At 60.8% G+C, this 18,287-nt stretch overlaps 1 long non-coding RNA gene across 1 annotated transcript; it reads left to right on the forward strand.

The window, feature by feature from the left end:
- The first annotated feature begins 14,680 nt into the window (after window positions 1–14,680).
- Window positions 14,681–16,686, forward strand: LOC109273252 (uncharacterized). Its single transcript, XR_008419972.1, has 2 exons — window positions 14,681–14,751; window positions 15,984–16,686. It is a non-coding gene; the product is annotated as an uncharacterized LOC109273252 (long non-coding RNA).
- Window positions 16,687–18,287: the final 1,601 nt, after the last annotated feature.

Below are 18,287 nucleotides of genomic sequence, written 5' to 3' on the forward strand. Positions count from 1 at the left end.
AACAAGTGCCCTTTAGGGAGGGAGAGAGGCGAGGGAAGAGTGTTCCAGACAGAGGAACGCACTGTGGGGGCCCTGAGGCTGGACGGGCCTGGATTTTGCCGGGAACTGAGAGGTAGAGGTGGTCGGGATATGGCCTCCAAGGGGAAAAGGTGGGAAGAAGAGAACGTGGGGCAAATTCTCAGCTTCCCCAGGGCCTGTGTCTTCACAGCCTGACAGCTGAGGCAAGGCGATTCTCCTTGACGTCTGGCCACCTGGACTTACCGCCCCAGATGCTCCCTTTGCTGTACTGTTGACAACAGGATCACGTCTTAGGTGTAGGGTTGTGCCGTCCGCTGCCCCACCGCAGAGAGCGGAGGCAGCTGATTGCCCACTGCTGGGCCCTCGGCGGGTCCTGCCTTCCAGCAGAGGGGGCTGGCTCACCCCGCCCACCCTCTCCCTGGGGCAGGCCTCGTCCAACGTCTGGTCCGGGTGCGACAGCCTTGACCCAGTCTGGGCCAACTCTGCAGGTCCCTCTCAGCCCCAGAGCTCCCCGTGGGATGAGCTGAGCCTCCATGGAAGATGCCAGCATCCAGCCTCTCCTCTGCCGTGTCCCGTGTCTCTTATTCTCTTACAGGCATTTTCTGGAGTGCCTCAACCTACACACACGCCTCTCTGTCTCCAACTGCTTCCGGGGAGCCAGTGTGAGGCGTTCATTCATGGGCACAGCAGGGGTCTCAGAGGCCGGGCCGAAGGAGGATGGGAATCCTTATTGACTGATTGGTTTTCAGCCTCCCCAACTTCCGGTAGTGACCCCTGCCATCTCTGCTGTGTCTCGGGGCATTTCACGTTCTGCTAAGTGTCCCTTACCGGGACCATGAGCCCAGGTGCCAGGCGGAGCCCCTCTGGATGCGTGTGGGAGCTTGGGAGGCTCTCAGCAGAAGGCGGCGGAGGGAGGACTGAGCTGCTTGGGCCCAAGTAGGACCCGAGGGTGGAGGTTTAGCCAGGCGCACACGGGATGCCGTTCTCTGGCAGGACCTGGGTCCAGGGCTCAGGCCAGAGGCGCAGATGCACACAGTCATGGGTGACCGTGAGTCCCCGTCGCACGGTTTGTTCCCCCGCGCAGGGTCAGGGGCAGGGGAAGGGCAGGGAGGTCGGCCTCACAGGGCTGGGAAACCGACGGGCGGCCGACCAGATGCCTGGGCGGCTGGTCTCCCCGGCTGCATCCGACTTCACGGTGGTCACTTTTCTCTCACGCGAGCCGGTGCAGCCCCCTGTCGGGAGAGGCCCCTTCCCTGGGCAGGCCACGTGGACAGAAGGGGGTTCGAGGGCACGTGTGGGTGGTCCGGCCCTGCTGGGGACCTGCCATCCCCCCTCTCTGACACATCTGCAGGGCCGCTCGGCCGGTGCTGCTCACGGCCCAGATAATCACACACGGTCCAGTCTGCTGAGGTTTGGAGCCGATCTCTGGTTTTTAATAGCGAGCACATTCGCCTGGGTAGACTAGGGCGGGGCCGGTGCCCGGTTGAGGGAACGGGGTCGGCACCGGGTGAGACCCATTCCCTCCCTCGTTAATTAGAGAATCGTCCCAAGCAAGCCCAGTTTGAGGTCTCTTGCCACGGTCGGTACCATTGTAGATGCTGCTTAGATGTGAGCCTCGCAGGGTGTGAGTCCGGGGTGGGGGCTCGACAGAGCGGTGGCAAGGAGGCTCGATGGCGGTAAGTGCCCCCACCACGCGATGCCCAGAGTGTGCGAGCTCACAGGTGGCGTGGGGGCCCAGTGGCGTCCCCTCAGAATTCTAACCTCCAGGAGCTCCGAATGTGTCCCTAGGAGCTCCGAATGTGTCCTGGACGGGGGTCTTTACTGTCATGATTAGGGTAAAGGAGGTCACTGGGGCCCTGATCCAGTGTGACTGCTGTCCTCACAAGAAAGGGACACCAGCACACAGACAGGCACAGAGATGCCTCCTGAGGTCACGGGGAGGGAACGGCCATCCACACGCCAGGACAGAGGCCTCAGGAGGGCCAGCCCTGTCCTCGCCAGGGTCTCAGAGTTCCGGCTTCCAAGGCTGGAAGATAATAAATACCGTGGTTTGGGCAGCTGGGGTGCTTAGTGAGGGCGGCCCGAGCCGGCTGAGACAGCAGGCTTCCAGCTGACATCTGACTGGTAACGGGTGTTTGGGAGTGAGCGCCCCAGGGAGAGGGCACAACAGGTAGGGAGACCCCGAGGGGGCACAGCAGGGCAGCCGTGGGCAGTGCAGGGGCCGGGGTGGTGGGGGGGGGCCGTGGGTGGGGGTACTGGGAGCATCCGAGCGTGATGGGACACCGCAAGGGGCTTTGCTGGAAAAGAAAAATGTTGAGAACAAACCCCAGAGAACCAGAAAGGATTTAGTCACCAGCTGCCACGTCCCCGTCACCCCAAGCGAAAAAAAGTCCCTTCCTGGGAGCAACTGACGGTCATAAATTGGGGAGAAATCAGTCCACGTTTTATACCTCTCTCCATGCAAGGACCATAAACAATATGTTCTATTGTTTTCTGTGTTTAAACATTCCCATAACTGGGATGATGGTGTAATGTTCCGGAATTTCTTTGTCCTCAACATTTTATCTTTAAGATTCATCCCTGTTGTGAATACGGGTTTATTGCATACGTTTAAAAAAATTCTTTTTCTACGTTTATTTATTTTGGAGAGACAGAGAGACACAGGGCACAAGCGGGGGAGGGGCAGAGAGAGAGGGAGACCCAGAATCCGAAGCAGGTTCCAGGCTCTGAGCTGTCGGCACAGAGCCCAACGTGGGGCTGAATCCCACAAAGTGCGAGATCCTGACCTGAGCCGAAGTCGGACGCTTAACCGACTGAGCCACCCAGGAGCCCTATTTCTTACGTTTTTAAGGGCTGCTGTGCACTTCATCATGTGGAGATCTTCAAACGCACACATTCCTTCCCGCACCGATGGGCAATTGGCGCACATCTAGCGTTTGCTGCTACGACTCACAGCGAAAGTAACTGTCCTTCGTCAGGCTTGTTGTGCGCTGCATGCTGTTCGAGTAGTTTTACATAAATCTGCCCGTGGAGCCTGCACAGCGAAGTCCGGAGGGGAAGCGTCCACTTCTCAGCTAAGAAAACCGAGAGGCAGAGAAGGTGCGTGGCTTGCTTAGAGCCAAATGGCCGGGAGACACCCCTGGGAGCCTGCCCAGGGTTTGGGCCCTTCGCCACACTGTCGTGCTGACTTCTGTAGGGCGCACGCGTGGGCGAGAACTTGCGGGGTCTCACGCCTCTAGCTGCCTCCAGCACCGTGCTACCGAGTGCTCACGCCGACACAGGCAGCCCTTCCTGGACCTTACGCGCTCCTTCCTCCTGGAATCGTCAGACTTCGGGGGTCTCGCCGTCCTGATAGGTGTGCAAATGCTGTTTCAACTAATGCTGAGTTAACCATCACATGCGAGTGAACAAGTATTTATATGTATTTGTGATTGTGATTTCCTCTTTTGTGAACCGTTTATAGGTTTGGTCTGTTTTTCCGTTGGGTTGTTTGTCTCCTTACTGACTTGTAGGTGTTCTTTATGTATTCTGGCTACTGATCTGTTATCTGCTACATGCTGTGGAAGTCTTTTGTCGGGAAATCACTTATCTTTCAACTGTGTGTTTATGGTCCCTTTTCAGAGGAGAGTTTTATATGTGGATACGTCCATATTGATCATCTTTCCCCTCTATGTCTCCGTTTTTGTTTTATTTCAGAAATTGTTCTTTACTGTGAGGTCATAGAATACTTTTCTATGCTTTAATCTTTTCCAAGTTTTGTTTATCATACTTGGATCTTTACTTCTCCTGGATTTTCACTTTCCTCAATATGTCTAGTCAGTCATCCAGGCATATTTACAGTTTGACGTCAGATTGAACATCAGATGGCTTCTCTCAGGCCCGCTTTCTCGGCCGTCACCCTAGTGGGAATGCTTGTCAGGTTTCATCAGGAAGGACCGGCTTCTCATGGGTTCAAGCGGAAAGTCTCAGCACCATCACCGCCACACCAACGTCACCAAATGCTTCTGTGAAGGCATGAGGGGTCCACGTGGCCTGGACTTCTGGAGCCCCGAGCAGCCAGGCTGAGGGGCCGGTCCGGAAGGGATGGGCGAGGTGGTCAAAAGGTGGGGCCGAGCCTCCGGGAAGGGCTCAGCCCAGTTCCAGGCCCACAGTCCTGGACAGAGAGCATGAATTTCGGAGGTATTTGGGCCGGATGTGTACCCTGCCCCTCCCACTTACAGACAGTGGAGCCGCCCACGAGGTTCCCAGCCCCCGTAGGCGTCAGTGTCCTCCCCTGAGCAGTGGGGCCACAGTAACTCCCTCACAGCATCCTCGGGGGCATCCTCAGTGTCTGGCTCTGGGTGCGAAGGGCTTCTTCCCTGACCACCCTGTCTGATCTACGAACAGGTTGGTTTCCCCTGCAGCAAAGGGCCTTCTTAAAAGCTGGTAAGAAAGGCAAAAGAAGAGAATGAGAAGGAAAATGCCAGAACCCAAGCCTCCCTCTCCTGGACCTGCTTGCCCTCGGCAGAGCTGGTGGGGCGAGGGCTGGCGTTGCCACAGCTGCTGGGGGTGGGGGCGGCCTTGGAGCTGGGGGGAGAGCAGGGGGACCCCGACCTTCCAGACTGACCTCCAGGCAGCCTGTGCATCGGGTGGGTGGACAGCATGCAGAGGGCTGAGGGGAGGGCCTGGCAGCTTCTGGGCCCCTCTCCTCTGCTCTTTCTGCTGGTGGGATCCGACATGCAGGGGCCGGACGCTTGCCTGAGGTGGCGGGCTGGCAGGGGGCGGCATGGAGATCAACCTAGGGCTGGGCAAGGAGGTACAGAGCGAGCCGGGGCGCCGGGACCTGGAGAGAGGCAAGGCCGTGGGCCCACCTGTCCTCTGCCCAGTCCTGACATCCTGCAGCTCCAGCCCGCGTGGTCTGCTGAGCCGGTGTTCAAGGCCATGCTTCCCCTCACCTGCCTCTGTCCTTGACTCTGTAGGTAAACGAAGACCCCGCTTTGGGACACCCCTGCCCTCCATGAGCCCTGCTCCTCGGGGCCGGATTAATGGCCTGTCCTGGCTTGCTGTCATTTTGCAGCGTGCACTCATTGGGACACCAGGAGACCCCTGGACGGCATCAGTGCGAATTTCTCAGGAAGACCCCCTTCCAACACTGCCCACGGGCCTCGGAATGGTGTGTCCCCCCCGGCCCCGTGCAGGCTGTGATCTGTCCCTGCCCGGCTCAGCGCTGGCCCGGAAGAGCTCCGCAGCTGGCTCAGCCCCCGGTCCCCAGGGGCACTTCCTCGGCAGGAGAGGCTCATCTCAGGGCAGCCCCCCCCCGGTGCCCGACTGCCGGTGACGCTCCGCTCACCAGTACTGGCTTTATGCCGGGTGGCAGGCGCTGGCAGGGAATAGGCTCGCAGGCCTCCCCGAGCGCGAGGGCAGGTGCTACCCGCCCGAGGAGCAGCTGTTTGTCATTAGCGCCGAGCGGGGCTGCTGGCCGCCCACCTGCACAGCCGGATACGTCTGCGGCCCAGCGACCATGCTGCGATGCCAGGTGCCGGCCACTGGCCAGAGCGTGGACCTCTCAGAGGGTCTCGGGGATCAAGGCCCGGCCCACACTCCCCGGAAGGCAGGGCAGCCGCGGCCGCGGGCTCCCGGGCCCCTCGTCTCATAACCCTGCCTTCCTGCCTCTACATCTGCCCCTGCTCGGGTCCCAGCCTCCTCGGAGGGCCTGACCTCCCTCTCCAGAGCCAGCAAGAAGGAAACACGGGGTTTGGAGCATCTGGTCTCAGGACACAGTAACCCGTTTCACTGGCTCAGGCCTAAGAGGGAGGCCCGGGCACCCCAGGACATTATCATCTCTGTCTGTCAGCTCGTCTGTCATCCACGCTCTGAGAGCAGGCTGGGCAGCTCCAGGAGAAGGGGTTCCCGGTCGCCCGGTGCTTCTAGGACCTGTCCCGGGACGGAAACCTACTGTCATCCCCAGTCTGGGAAAGATGACGCTGGTCCTGGGTGGGCTCCTGAAGCTGGGGGTGGGTGCAGCCTGTCCCACACCCCCATGTGGACCAACGGTTGGGAAGGGCTGCTTCCCCAGGGTAGCGCCGGCTGTCACCATCGGGAGGGGAACGGATGCCCTCCTCCACCGCCAGGGCCCCTGCCCTGAGCCGCGCTCCTGAAGACGACGACCTCCCGCGGGTGTCCGTGCTCCCCCGCAAAGATCGAGCCCCCGACTGTTCCCCTCACGAGGCTCTTGTGAAGAACACAAACGCACATATTTGCAGGGCGCGAACGGAGCAGGGAGATCCCGGTAAACGACAGGAATGACAGGAGTCCCCGCTGTATCTGCAGTGATCTTGAAACGTAACATTGTGTTAATTTCGCAAAGGTGGCTGACACCCGGTAGACAGAAAAGCCGCCTCTGTTATGTGCGGAGACTGGGAGGGCAGAGGGGCAAAGTGACCAGCCTCCCTTCTCCCGAAGTAGAAGAAGAAACAGAGGTTCAGAGAAGCCCTGAGCGCTGGGTCTCGGGAGGCCCCCTGCTCCTCCTCCGGCCCGCGTGCCCCAGGAGCGCTCTGTTTGCTGCGTGCCTGTGCCGTGTCAGCTGCCACGATAAGAGGTTTGCAGAACGTGCTTCTGTCAGCCCCATCCAGTAGAGAGAACGTCAGCCCACTCTACAGATGGGGAAACTGAGGGCCGTACTTTGTGTGTTTCCCATCTTTAGAGGATGCCTTCTTCAGCAGGACCCACTGAGGTCACCGGCCACGAGGCCTTCTTTAGGCAGAGACTTAAACTAGGCTCCTCGAATAGGCAGAGCTGAATTTTTTGCCTAGAGGCTGTGTGACCTTGCCTCAGTTACCCCACCTCTCTGAACATGAGTGTGTCCTCATCAGCACAGGGCGAGCTGATCATTCAGGATCCTCGGGATTGTTGCTGGGGAACAGGGGCCAGGGAGAGTGCCGGCAGATGGGAAACTCCTGACTGACTGAGAGGGAGAAACTCGGTTGTGATGCTCTGGGTGGGGGTACAGAGGGAGGAGAGAGCACAAGAGGGGACCGTGTGGCTGTGGGGGTCACGCTTCATACGGTGTGTGAGGGGGGAGGCTACCAGGTGGAGAAGGACATTCCAGGGAGCAGAAGCCACCGTGCAAAGGCCCAGAGGCCAGGAAACTCGCTGGGTGGTGGAGGTCCAGAGCTGCCTGGCTGCTGGGGACATGAGGCACCCAAGAGGGTGCAGGAGACGGACAGGCAGGTTCCAGTCATGAGGTGGGGAGCCTTGAATGCCAAGACTAGTAGTGGAGATGTGGCATGTGAGGACCTGGGGCCGCAAGGGCATGAGGGAGGGTGGGGTGCAGGGGCGTGCCAGGCAGGGCAGCCGAGGGGCTGCTCCAGTGGTCTGGAACCAGACAGGCCAGAGCACAGGTGGGGGGATGGGCTGCCTCATGGGGAAGGGCCCCCTGCCCTCTCCTGTGGCCACAGCAACTACTTCCCAAAGCCCATCCTGTTGTTTTGTTTCAGTGACTGAGAAGGGCCCCAGTGAGTCACATCTGATTGGGGGTGGGATACGGGCCACAGGTGGGTGTGGGGCATCTTAAGACATCAGCTGGAGGGAAAGAGAGGGTTCTGCTGGTACCGGGGGGGTCGAGGATAGGGTGTGAACGTGCATGGGCTGGGTAAGGAAGCTGGAGTATGAGCATGAATGGTGTAGGACACGAGGTTGGGGCGTGACTACGCACAGGGGGGCAGGAGGCTGGGGTGTGAACATGCAGGGAACTCTGCTGGAGCCTGGGGTCATCAGTCACAGTGGATGGGGAGCGTCTCCCCCAGCTGCCCCTGGGTAATGAGGGGGCAGACTTGGGCAGTGACAGTGAGCCCTGCTGCCATAGTGAGCGGCAGGGGAGGGCGGGCCTGCGGGGAGCTCGGAGAGGGGGTGCTTCGGAGTCTTTTCTCCCCTCCCCCGTCCCCAGATTGCATGATTTCTGTGGCCCACAGATGTCGCGTTTCTGGGCTTCTAATAACCAGGATGCCGGGCTGCATAGACGGTGTCAGATTAGATGTATTTATTTTACCCCAAACCTAATGGGAATAAAATTCGAGGTGACGTCTAAGAGCCTGAGCTTCTGAAAGGATGCATCCTTAAAATTCTAACACCCTAAGCTGATTTGGGGGGACGATTTGATGATTCCGTGCTTCTGAAAGCCTGTGCTTCCAAGAGCCCCGCACTCTCTAATTCCGTGTCTTCCGCGAGGCCGCAGTGGCCAAGCGCGGCTGGCGCGCTGAATGGCGACAATGCCGTGCCTGATGGGATGCTGCCGCTAATCTCCCCTTTGAGGGGCTTTGATGAGCTCCGAAGGCGGACGCGCGGCTCCGAGCACAGCTGCCTCAATCAGAGGGGAATTTTGCTGAGCTCCGGGGATTTGGAGGCTCAGGGGAAGAAGCTAATAGCAGCTGTCTTCTGGAAGGCGATTAGAATCTGGAGGAGAGCGAGGCGTTAATAAAGAGAGGGGCGGAAAACCCGCAAGCAGTCCCACCCCCCGAAAAACCGGTGCGCCGGGGAACCTGGGCTTTGCCCTCCTCCCCTCGGCACGTGGGCAGGACACGCCCCCTCCCACCGGGCCCCCGGGTCCCTCTCCGGGGACCCCTCCCAAGACCTCCGCGGTGGTGGTCCTTTAGGCTGACAAAGCCATCCATGTGGGCCTGCCCTTGGCTACCGCGCTGCTGGGGGAGCACCCCACCCCGCCGGCACCCCCGCCCCCTCCAGCCTCGCCCTGGGACGGGGCTTCCTGCAGATGGCCCTCCGCGTTGCCCGGTGAGGCGTAGGCCCGTGTGGTGGGGGCCGGGGGGAGAAAAATTAGGCAACTACCCCAAGTGTGGACAAAGTGATTCTCCAGGCTTGGACTTGAACGGGAAGGGTCAGCTAGAGAGGTTGCCCTGCACTGAACCTCTGTGCTTTCCAGGCACACGTTCACGCACGCCTGCATTCGGTCACGTGTACATTTGTTCCCTCACGCACTCTGGACCTGGGACTGTGCCGGGATAATGAGATAAAGACCTCAGCGCTAGACCTCACTGTACCCAGACTTGTCACGTATGGCTGCTGGAGAGGACGGGGTGACTCCATCGCGCAGGCAGGACCCAAGCTCCATGGAGCCCTGCACTGGACAGAGCTGAGAGGAGAAGGTGGGGGCCTTCCCGCCAAGGGTCCCACGGAGAGAAGGAAGCAGTCGCTGCGGTGTTCCAAATTCACCTGCCGAGCCAGGGCCCCAGCCCTGTGCTCCCATCCCATCCTAGCTGGGGCCTCTTGACCTGGGCCTGTCTGGAGACAGGGGGATTCAAGGACTTCAGAAGTGTCTCGTGAACTCCCCGGGGTCAAGGATTTGTCTCGGTCTTGAGTTGTGATCATCCTGTGTCTTTCCTGGCCTCGGTGAACGACGGATGGTACATTATACCTCCTTCTGGCCCAGGGTCCCCAGCGTCCCTGCCTGGCTTCCCCCGAGGTGTAACCCTCAGCCTCCTGTCAGCTTGGCCCTGGACTCATAACGCTGAGGGGTTCCCGTCTCCTGGTGGCACCTAGTGAGTAAGAATGTCCACCCCGCAGGCTCTGGGTCCTTGGGCCCACGGACGTGCCCCCCGGAGCAGGGCACCGGCCACATGATCTGCACGCTTGCCCAAACCCACGCTCACGTAGGCCCAGCCTGCCGTGGACCTCCTCCCTCCGATACGATGTCCCTTCTTTCCTAATGGATGTCCCCCAGCATCCTGGGCTCAGTCCACTCATTTTCCAGAGTTGGATGGATTGGCAGCCTGTCTGGGCTCACGGTGGCACCGAGACCCCCCTGGGCACGTAGCCATCTGGCGTAGGGAGGTTTGCAGAGACCAGCTGGCCGGACCGTTCACCCCACGGAAGAAGTTGGTCGTCCGCCACCTCGCTTTGACCTCAGGTGGGGGCCAGGGTCTCAGCCTACAGGACTGTCCTATCTCCGGGGGACGCTCTGTCTGCAGGAGTCTGTGGGGTGAGCCACTGACCTCCACCACGAGCCCGGGTGCTGGCGAGCGAGAGGATAAGTACCGTGAGCCCCTCGGGGGGTTACGGTGCCACGCTGCAGGAGCACACCCAACCGAGGCCACGGCTCTGCCCTCGCGTGGTGCGCCCACACCAGGAAGGTCACATCCGGTCTTCCGAGCACCGAACTGTCAGAGGAAAGGTGAAGCATGTTCCCCGTCCCTGATCCCAGCAGGGAGGGTCTGGGCTGGGAGCATCCGGCTTAGCTTTGTGACTTCGAGTCTGAGAAGGGCTGAGCCCTGGCCCTCAATCCACCTCCCATCCAGGGCGGGACGGAGAAACCCGAGTCCACGGTGAAGCCGGAGCTCTGTGTCTCTGCACGTCCCGGGATCGGGGCCCGAAGCCCCATTTTCTGTCTGGGCAGAAACAGAGCAGGGGACTCACGGCCCCACGGTGGGCGGGGGGGGCCCGCACATCACCTGGACCGCGTCCAGCAGGGGCGCTGCCCCTTCATGAACAGAAGAGCCCTTCGGAGCCTGAGAGGCCCTCAGACACCATCGCTTCCCGACCTACTCCTGTCCTCCGTGGGGACCCATTTCTGGAGCACCGAGAGCTGGGGCTCTGAGAAGTGGCTGCTTGAGATGCACCGAGCAACCGGCTCCCCGTCCCTCTCCTGCACGGGCTGAGATGGCAGAGCAGGTGCTTCCAATTAAATGGGGCCTCTCGATCTCCCGGGGCCGTGGCTCGGCGCGTGCGTTCATTGGCCCCGGAGCTCGCTCCCAGCAGCGGTTCCCTGGGCTGCCTTGCCGAGGCTGCGGAATCCTGTGTTTCAAAGGCAACCCCTCCCTCCTCAGCACCGCCCCACGTTTCCAGGGGTCCCCGGTGTGCAGGGAGAGCACCCACACCAGGGTTGTGGGGCAGTGCTGCGTGTGGGTCACTCTGACAGGGCTGGGACGCAGAGCAGTCCTTTGGTGACAGCTGATTATCCTGGCACATGGCCCTCAGGGGCTGGTGCTTAATGGCTGCACCTGTGCCTCTGTCCCTGGGAAGGTGGGCTCTGGGGGAGGGGGTCCCTGGGAAGGCGGGCTCTGAGGGAGGGGGTCCCTGGGTAGACAGGTTCTAGAGGAGGGGGTCCTGGGGGAGGGGGGGCTGGGGAATGTGGCCTCTGGGGGAGGGGTTCCCTGGGAAGGTGGGCTCTGGGGGAGGGGGTCCCTGGGAATGTGGGCTCTGGGGGAGGGGGTCCCTGGGAAGGTGGGCTCTGGGGGAGGGGGTCCCTGGGAAGGCGGGCTCTGGGGGAGGGGGTCCCTGGGTAGACAGGTTCTAGAGGAGGGGGTCCTGGGGGAGGGGGGGCTGGGGAAGGTGGCCTCTGGGGGAGGGGGACCCTGGGAAGGTGGGCTCTGGGGGGGGTTCCCTGAGAAGGTGGGCTCTGGGGGAGGGGTTCCCTGGGAAGGTGGGCTCTGGGGGAGGGGTGAGCGGCCTCACACAGCCACGAGGCAGATTACGCTGTGCGGGCTTGGCTCCCTGGCTCGGCTGTCAGGACCTATCAGAAGTGGCACCTTCCAGGACGGAGGAGGAGTGGAGGGTGCAGAGCACAGGGCTCTGGCCGGCCCACCTCAGGACTCTGCAGCAGCTGCAACAGAGGCTGGAGGCACCCCACTTTTCCAGGGCCCCTCATGAAGGTCCTCAGAAGGCTTCTGTAGTTTTGAGTTTACCCAGCGTCCGTGTGCCGATCCCGGAATGGGATCGTGCTGGGGAAAGGGTGCAGCAGAGGGCCGGACCGGACCAGGAACTCTGCCGACATGGCGTTCGCCGTTGGCAAGAGTCCTGGCGTCCACGTCGGGCTGCGTTTCGGGCAGCTGGGCGATGCTTCCATTTTACAGCAGAGATTCTGAGGCCCAGCGGGCCCCACCTCCCCGGCTCGTGCGTCACAGGCGAGGTCACACCTGTCTACCGTGGGCGTGGCTCCTGCCCCACAGTGACTCTGCTCCGATCCATCACCCTGCAGACCCCTGGGCCTTTGCACCGCTCATGTCCATGCCTCCATTCAGTCAGCTGACCTTTCAATTGTAAAGGATTTCCGATCCTGACGATGCTGCGGGCACTGTGGTGGCAGAGGCAATGGGCGAGCTCGCCCTTTCCTCCTCCTTGTCCCCTAGTGGAGGTGCTATGGAGCGGCTGTGACCTCCTGTGGGGAACGGCCTAGAGCTGGACAAGTTCAGCCTACAGCTGAATGGCCTACAGCTGGATGACGGAGTGAGGGCGGGCTTCCCTGGGAAGGCCGTCCTGGGGAACGTGTAGAGGCCCAATAGCAGTACAAGGAAGGGAAGGGCAGTGCTGACAGAGGACAGGCATGTGCAAGGGCCCGGAGCCGAGGAGCGCCCCGGAGGAGCACTTCGCTCTCAAAGTCCTGAAGGCTGGAGGGCGAGCTGGGTGATGTCCTCACCCACGGCTCAGCAGCTGGGCAGCGAGGCTCTCCACAGGCCCCGAGGTGGGACAGACAGACAAGGGTCAGAAGGTCAGGTCGGCCCTAGCACTGTGTCTCTGGGCAGCCCCAGAGGACGGGGGCAGGGAGGGGCTGGGGCAGTAGTTGGGATGGCAAACCAGGGTCCTGGACAGCAGGGTGGGAAGCGGGGGGCAGGCCCAAAAGGCAACTGGAAGCCAGGACTTCCTTCTACTAAACAGAGACCCACGTCAGAGCCCTGGGCACGATCCCGGGGTGCGCTTGCCAGGCTGCCGAGGGGCTGGAGCCGTGTCCAGACAGGAGGCGGTGATGGGGAGCGGGGGAGGGCAGGGTGTGTTATAGGGAAGGAGCAAGAACACGCTTGACCACTGCCAGCATGGAAGCTTCTGGCCCCAAACGCTGGGGAGCACAGGAGAGGGGCAGGGTGGATGGCAGGGGACCGGTGTCGAGCCTGGAGGACTGAGCACGTGGGGGGCTTGCTGCAGCAGGAGAGGGGAGGACCCAGGGCCAAGGGACCCTTGGGAAGGGTCCACAGCCGGCCACCACTTCAAATGCTCCTCTGGGGACACGGTGTGGGGAAGGAGTAGGATCCCGGGACGGGACTTCTGGAGGGTGATGGAGGGTGATGGAGTGGGGCTACAGGTCAGACTTGAGCGCTGAGCGTGGCCACCGGGGCTGGGTGACAGTGGCTCCCGTGTGGTCAGTGCCGGCCGTGCTGGCAGTCTGCACGCATTGGCCCCCCCTCCCCCCGCCTCCTGATTTGCAGATGCTGCTGTGGACAGTAGGGCACTCAGACTCAGGCCATCGGGCCACTTGTCCCCCACAGCAGGGGGGCACTGGAGGTCAAAACTACCTTGTGTAATGGTCCCTGAAACGACCCATTCATACAGTGGCCAGGGTCAACTTTCCAGAGCACACGGTCCATCCTGTCCAGCCCGTCATCTGCAACCCTCTGCTCTCCAGGGCCCCCGGGAGGCTCTCTGTGCTCAGTGTCACTCCCAGCTCTCACCTCGATCTCTCCCTTCCTCCCTGCCCTCTGACGCCCGCGGAGATGAAGTGACCCGTCTCCTGCCACGCATGCTGGGCTCTGCCTTCCTCCTGCACAGGGCAAGATCTGTGGGGCCAGGGCTCCCTCCCTTTCATCCGCCCGGAACAGTGCTAGGTGGGCACGAGGGGGTGCTCATCGTGTTTGCCCAATGGGCAGGTGCGTGGGCAAGTGGAAAGAAAGAAAGGTAGGAGATGGAGAGCTATATACATGGGGGGACACAGTCAGAGAGCTAGAGAAACGAAGAGAGACGCACACACAGAGGCACAGGGAGATGGGACCCCGCAACCCCTTCAGGCCCTGAGTCTGGACAACTGTCGCCGCGTGGCGGTGAGGTGCAGGGCACAGCCACCTGCTGGCCTCTTGTCGTCTGGCCACAGGCCGAGCATGTGGATGCTCAGGGTCAGCAGACTGTAGAATCCATCCCGGGCCGAGCAGGCAGTGGGATGGGCTTGGAGCCAGTGGCGTGGGGAGGGGGGCAGAGCCAGGGAGAGAGAGGGCAGCTCAGACATCCTGCCCTGCTGGTTTTCTGGGTTGTTCCTGGACACTCCTGCCCCGTCTGTCCCTCACAGTCATGTCTCGCTGCTAGGGACAGGTAGGACAGGCGTCTTAATTTGCCACAGCCCCGCTTCCCTGTCCCCATCTGCACCATCAGGGACATCGAACGTCAACGGCATGGCAAGGTGTCGCCATGGCCCCGTCACCCGACTGCTCGGCACCTGTCCTCCCCGGGCGGACAAACTGTAAGTGCTGGGGCTCCAGGCGAAGGCTCTGGGGACCACTTCTGCCCTGGGCCGTCAGGTCCCCAGCAAACACAGGATGTGAAGTCCTCAGCCGGCTACCTGCGGAGCGCCCCTCCCACCAGCGGGCGCCCCTGGGGAGCGTGTTCGGAAGCAGGAGACTCTCTGGGTGCTCAAGGGGGCCTGAGAAGTGGGCCCATCCACGCTGCCAGTTAGCACTGAAGATGGTCAGAGCATATGCTGTGCTATTTTTGCCTTTCAATAAAATCAACAGCAAATTTTTTTTTAACAAAGCACCAGGCACCACTGAGAGCAATTAGCATCGCATCACGGAGAGGCCCACGGACGCAGCTGCTTCGTGCTGCGTGCCCTGACGTGTCCTCCGTGATTCACGTACCTGCTCGGAAGGGGAGCATGCAGGCCGGGTCAGGGACCGTCCCTGCCCAGCGCCCGGGAGCCTGGGGGATTTCCTGCTGCAGAGCCCGGCCACAGCCATCTTCCCATCTTCCCCCAAGAAGCAGCATTTGGTAACCAGGGAAACGCAGGGCTGAGAACACGGAGGGCTCAGGGCTCAGCCCACGGCCGGGAATCAGGAGTGAATCTGTGACCGGAGAAGGGGGCTCAGTCTGTGACCAGGGATCAAGCCTCAGCCCACGACAGGGGATGGGGGGCATGTTGGGCCAGAGGTCAGGGCTCTCTCTATGACCAGGAATCCGTTTGCTTTGTTATGACGATCAAGGCTCAGTCTGTGAGCAGGGTGGGGGCTCAGGGTGTGACCAGGGCTCGGTGTATGAAGGATTCAGGCCCAGTCAGGGCTCGGTGTCAGGGCTCAGTCTGTCTCCTCCTCCTCTTCATCTCCAAACCCTCTTGCCCTATTATGCTCCAGCCACACCGGCCTTCCTTGTCATCAATCTCTTCCGATTCAGAGACTTTTGTAATTTTGGTTCTTTCTGCCTAAAAAATTTTACTTTCCAAAGTGACTGGATCTTTCTCCTCTTCAGTTCTCAGCTCACTGTCGGGTCCTCAGAGAGACCCCCCCCTGCCCACCCCACAGCACCCTCTTATGGCTGCCCTGTCCCACAGGAACCGGGGGGGGGGTGGTTCTGTCCCCTAGGAAATGGGTGCTGTCTCCCAGAGGAAGTAGGCTTGCTGGGCCAGCCCTGTTCTGGTCCAGGAGAGGGATGCTGCACATGGGGATGGGGACTGGGCCCCATCAGGAGGTCCCTAACCGGCAGTGAGAAGCCCCGTGCTCCTGGGGCCTCCCCTCAGGACCACCCCCTCCTACTGCATCGACCCTGCAGACCTGGCCCCAGCCGGGGGAGCCTGCCGCGTGCCGCTGTCTCCCAGCCCAACTGGGGGGTGCGGCGGGAACAGGGCGCAACGCTGCCCGGCCACGGCAGGGCCCATTTACTGCCGCTTAAAATAAAACAACCGTGAGACACTGTCTTTAGAAAAATGAAAGTGTGAGCGACCTCCCGTATGTAGCCAAGTACCCACGACAAGATAGCGGGCACCTACGCGGCTCCCGGGGGGACCCGGTGTTAACAGTTCACCCCGCTTGCTTGCGGTGTTTCTGAAGGACCAGAGGAGAGGCCACCCGACCCACGGAGGGGAGCCTTCCTCTCTCCTGGAGCTGCTGTCCGGGAGCCAGTGTGCTCGTCCACGAAACAGAATATGGCTGCGTGCGCCAGAAACCCACGTGCGGGGGCCGTCCCGCGCCTTCCCTTTCATGACTTGCGTTTCCCTTTTCACTCAATAGCGCGTCGTGGAGTTCGATCCGTGCTGATGGGGCCGGATCTAGTTCACTCGTAACCACCGTTTGGCCTCTTGTCGTGTGAACAACCAGAATTGAGACGTTTCCCTGGGGAAGAGACCTTCTTTCCGCGTGCCACTTCTGCTCTGACGAATAAGCCTCTGGGAACAAGCGACGTCGTGAGCGAGCGCACGCCGTCGCCTGCAGGGAGCCACCCAGAGCAGAACTGTGCGGTCCTCGCGGGAGCTCGCGCAACCTCAGCCTCCGCAGGAGCTGCCAAATTGCTCTCCAAAGTGGCTCCGACAATTTACCGCCCGCTAGCGATGGTGAGAGTTCCCGTCTCTCCACGTTCTCGCCAACGTTTCGTGTTATCAGACGCATCAGCATTTGCCAGGTGGATGGGTGTGAAATGGTGCATCCTTAAGGCTTTATTTTGCTTTTCCCCGATTCTGGGTGTGGATGAGCACCCCCCCGCCCCCGGCCCCCGCCGTGCCTTACTGACCTCTTGGGTCTCCTCGCCCGAGAGCTGCCTGGTTGCGCACCGGCGTTCTCGTCCTCTGTCCATTTTTCTCTTGGGTCGTTTGGTTTCTTCTGATTTGTGTGTTTATTGTATTGTCACCACTGAGATGCGATACAAACATTCTCTTGTGCTTTTTAAAAACGTTTTACAGTTTTGCATTTCACATATAGGTCTTTACTCCATCTGGAACTTATTTTTGTGTTTGCGATGAGGTAGACATCTAATTTTATCTCCTTAGTCATTTACCCTGTACTGATTGTGGCACGCACGGGGACTGGGGTTTTTAATATGGCTTCACGGGCTCCGTGAACCCCGAAAATCGTGACAGTCATAAGCAAGGTTGTGTGCCCGTGTCTGCACATTTTTCTGAGGAGGGTGCATAGACCTCACCTGATTCTCTAAGCCGTCAGGGATCCCAGATAATTCGAACAGCCCTGCTCGCTGCCCAGAGCCACTCTGTGAGGGGGTGAAGGCAGGGGCAAGGTTGTGGATCTTTCTTCTCTGAGGATCCTTCTTCTGACACTGTCCTTCTTGGGTCTGTTCACTTTTGGCATTCCCCTGGAGCCGTTTGGCATGCCTGGGCCTCTCCCGTTAGGGAGGATGACACCCCCCCCCGAAGAACCAGGAGGGACATGGGTAAGAGATGATGGTCCGGGAGAAGCCGGCCCAGCCAAGTCCAGGGCTCTTTCCTATCAGACTCGGATTCCCTGGGCCGCCCTGTCCTGGTGGGGGCGGGAATGAGCGCACGGGGAGGGAGCCGGGGTGAGAGGCCTACCCACCCCTCCCCCTGCCAGGGAGGTTGGGGCCCCGGTGCTGGTTGAGAGCAGAGCTGGTTGGAAGACTGTGTCCAAGGTCCCCTCTCCTCTGGCCAACACTGGCCGCGTGGTGGCCCTCGGCTCGTCCGTAACGGGCCTGGAGTTTGGGGAGACAGAGCTTGACCCCAGAGAGGCCCTGTACCAACTTAACAACCAGCTGAATTTTAAAGAAGTCCAACTTAACAATACTTTCCTTTTAAGTTAGTGAGTTTAATATCTTGTGTAAGAAACTTCTGTCGGGTTTTCAACCCCAGCTCCAGCTCCGCCGGCCTGTGTGAGCGCGAGGAAGTCACCTGGGCTCTCTGAAGCGCAGTCCGCGGGCTGCTAGTGTTGACGAGGTCACGCGTATGCACTGCCTGTGCCGCACACGAGGGGACACGAGGGCAGAAGTGACACCATCATCCTACGAGCCACATGTTTGTGACCACCCTGTGCCGGACGGTCCCACACGCCCTGTCCTTCTGTCCCAGTGACAGCCCCGGGAGGCGGGCGTCCGGGGGCCCTCTGTGGGGGCGGGGAGGGGCCTGGGTGTGCCCCGAGCAGGGAGCTCCCGCAGGAATGGATTCCTGCTCCTGGAATGAACTCCGCACTGAGCCAACTATGGGAGACCAACTGGGAACTTTGTTTAATGTTTATTTGTTTCTGAAAGAGACAGAGGGCGAGTGGGGAGGGGCAGAGAGAGAGGGAGAGAGAGAGAATCTCAAGCAGGCTCCGGGCTCAGCCCAGAGCCCGATGTGGGGGTCGAACTCACCAACTGGGAGATCATGACCTGAGACGCAATCAAGAGGCAGATGCTCAATGGACCGAGCCGCCCAGGCGCCCCATCTTCTGGGAGCTTTTCAACCCAAACGTGCCAGCTTTCCCCAGACGGCGGGTCCCAGGCCCGACGGTGCTGACACGGAGCAGACGGTGGAGCCTCCGACGTCCCTGTGGCGCGTGGGTCCAGGGATCCTCCCGCGGGAGGCAGGACGTCAC

Source organism: Panthera pardus, unplaced genomic scaffold (assembly GCF_024362965.1).
Source record: "Panthera pardus isolate Hobbes unplaced genomic scaffold, ASM2436296v1 HiC_scaffold_7, whole genome shotgun sequence".
In the NCBI taxonomy this organism is placed as follows: Eukaryota; Metazoa; Chordata; class Mammalia; order Carnivora; family Felidae; genus Panthera; species Panthera pardus.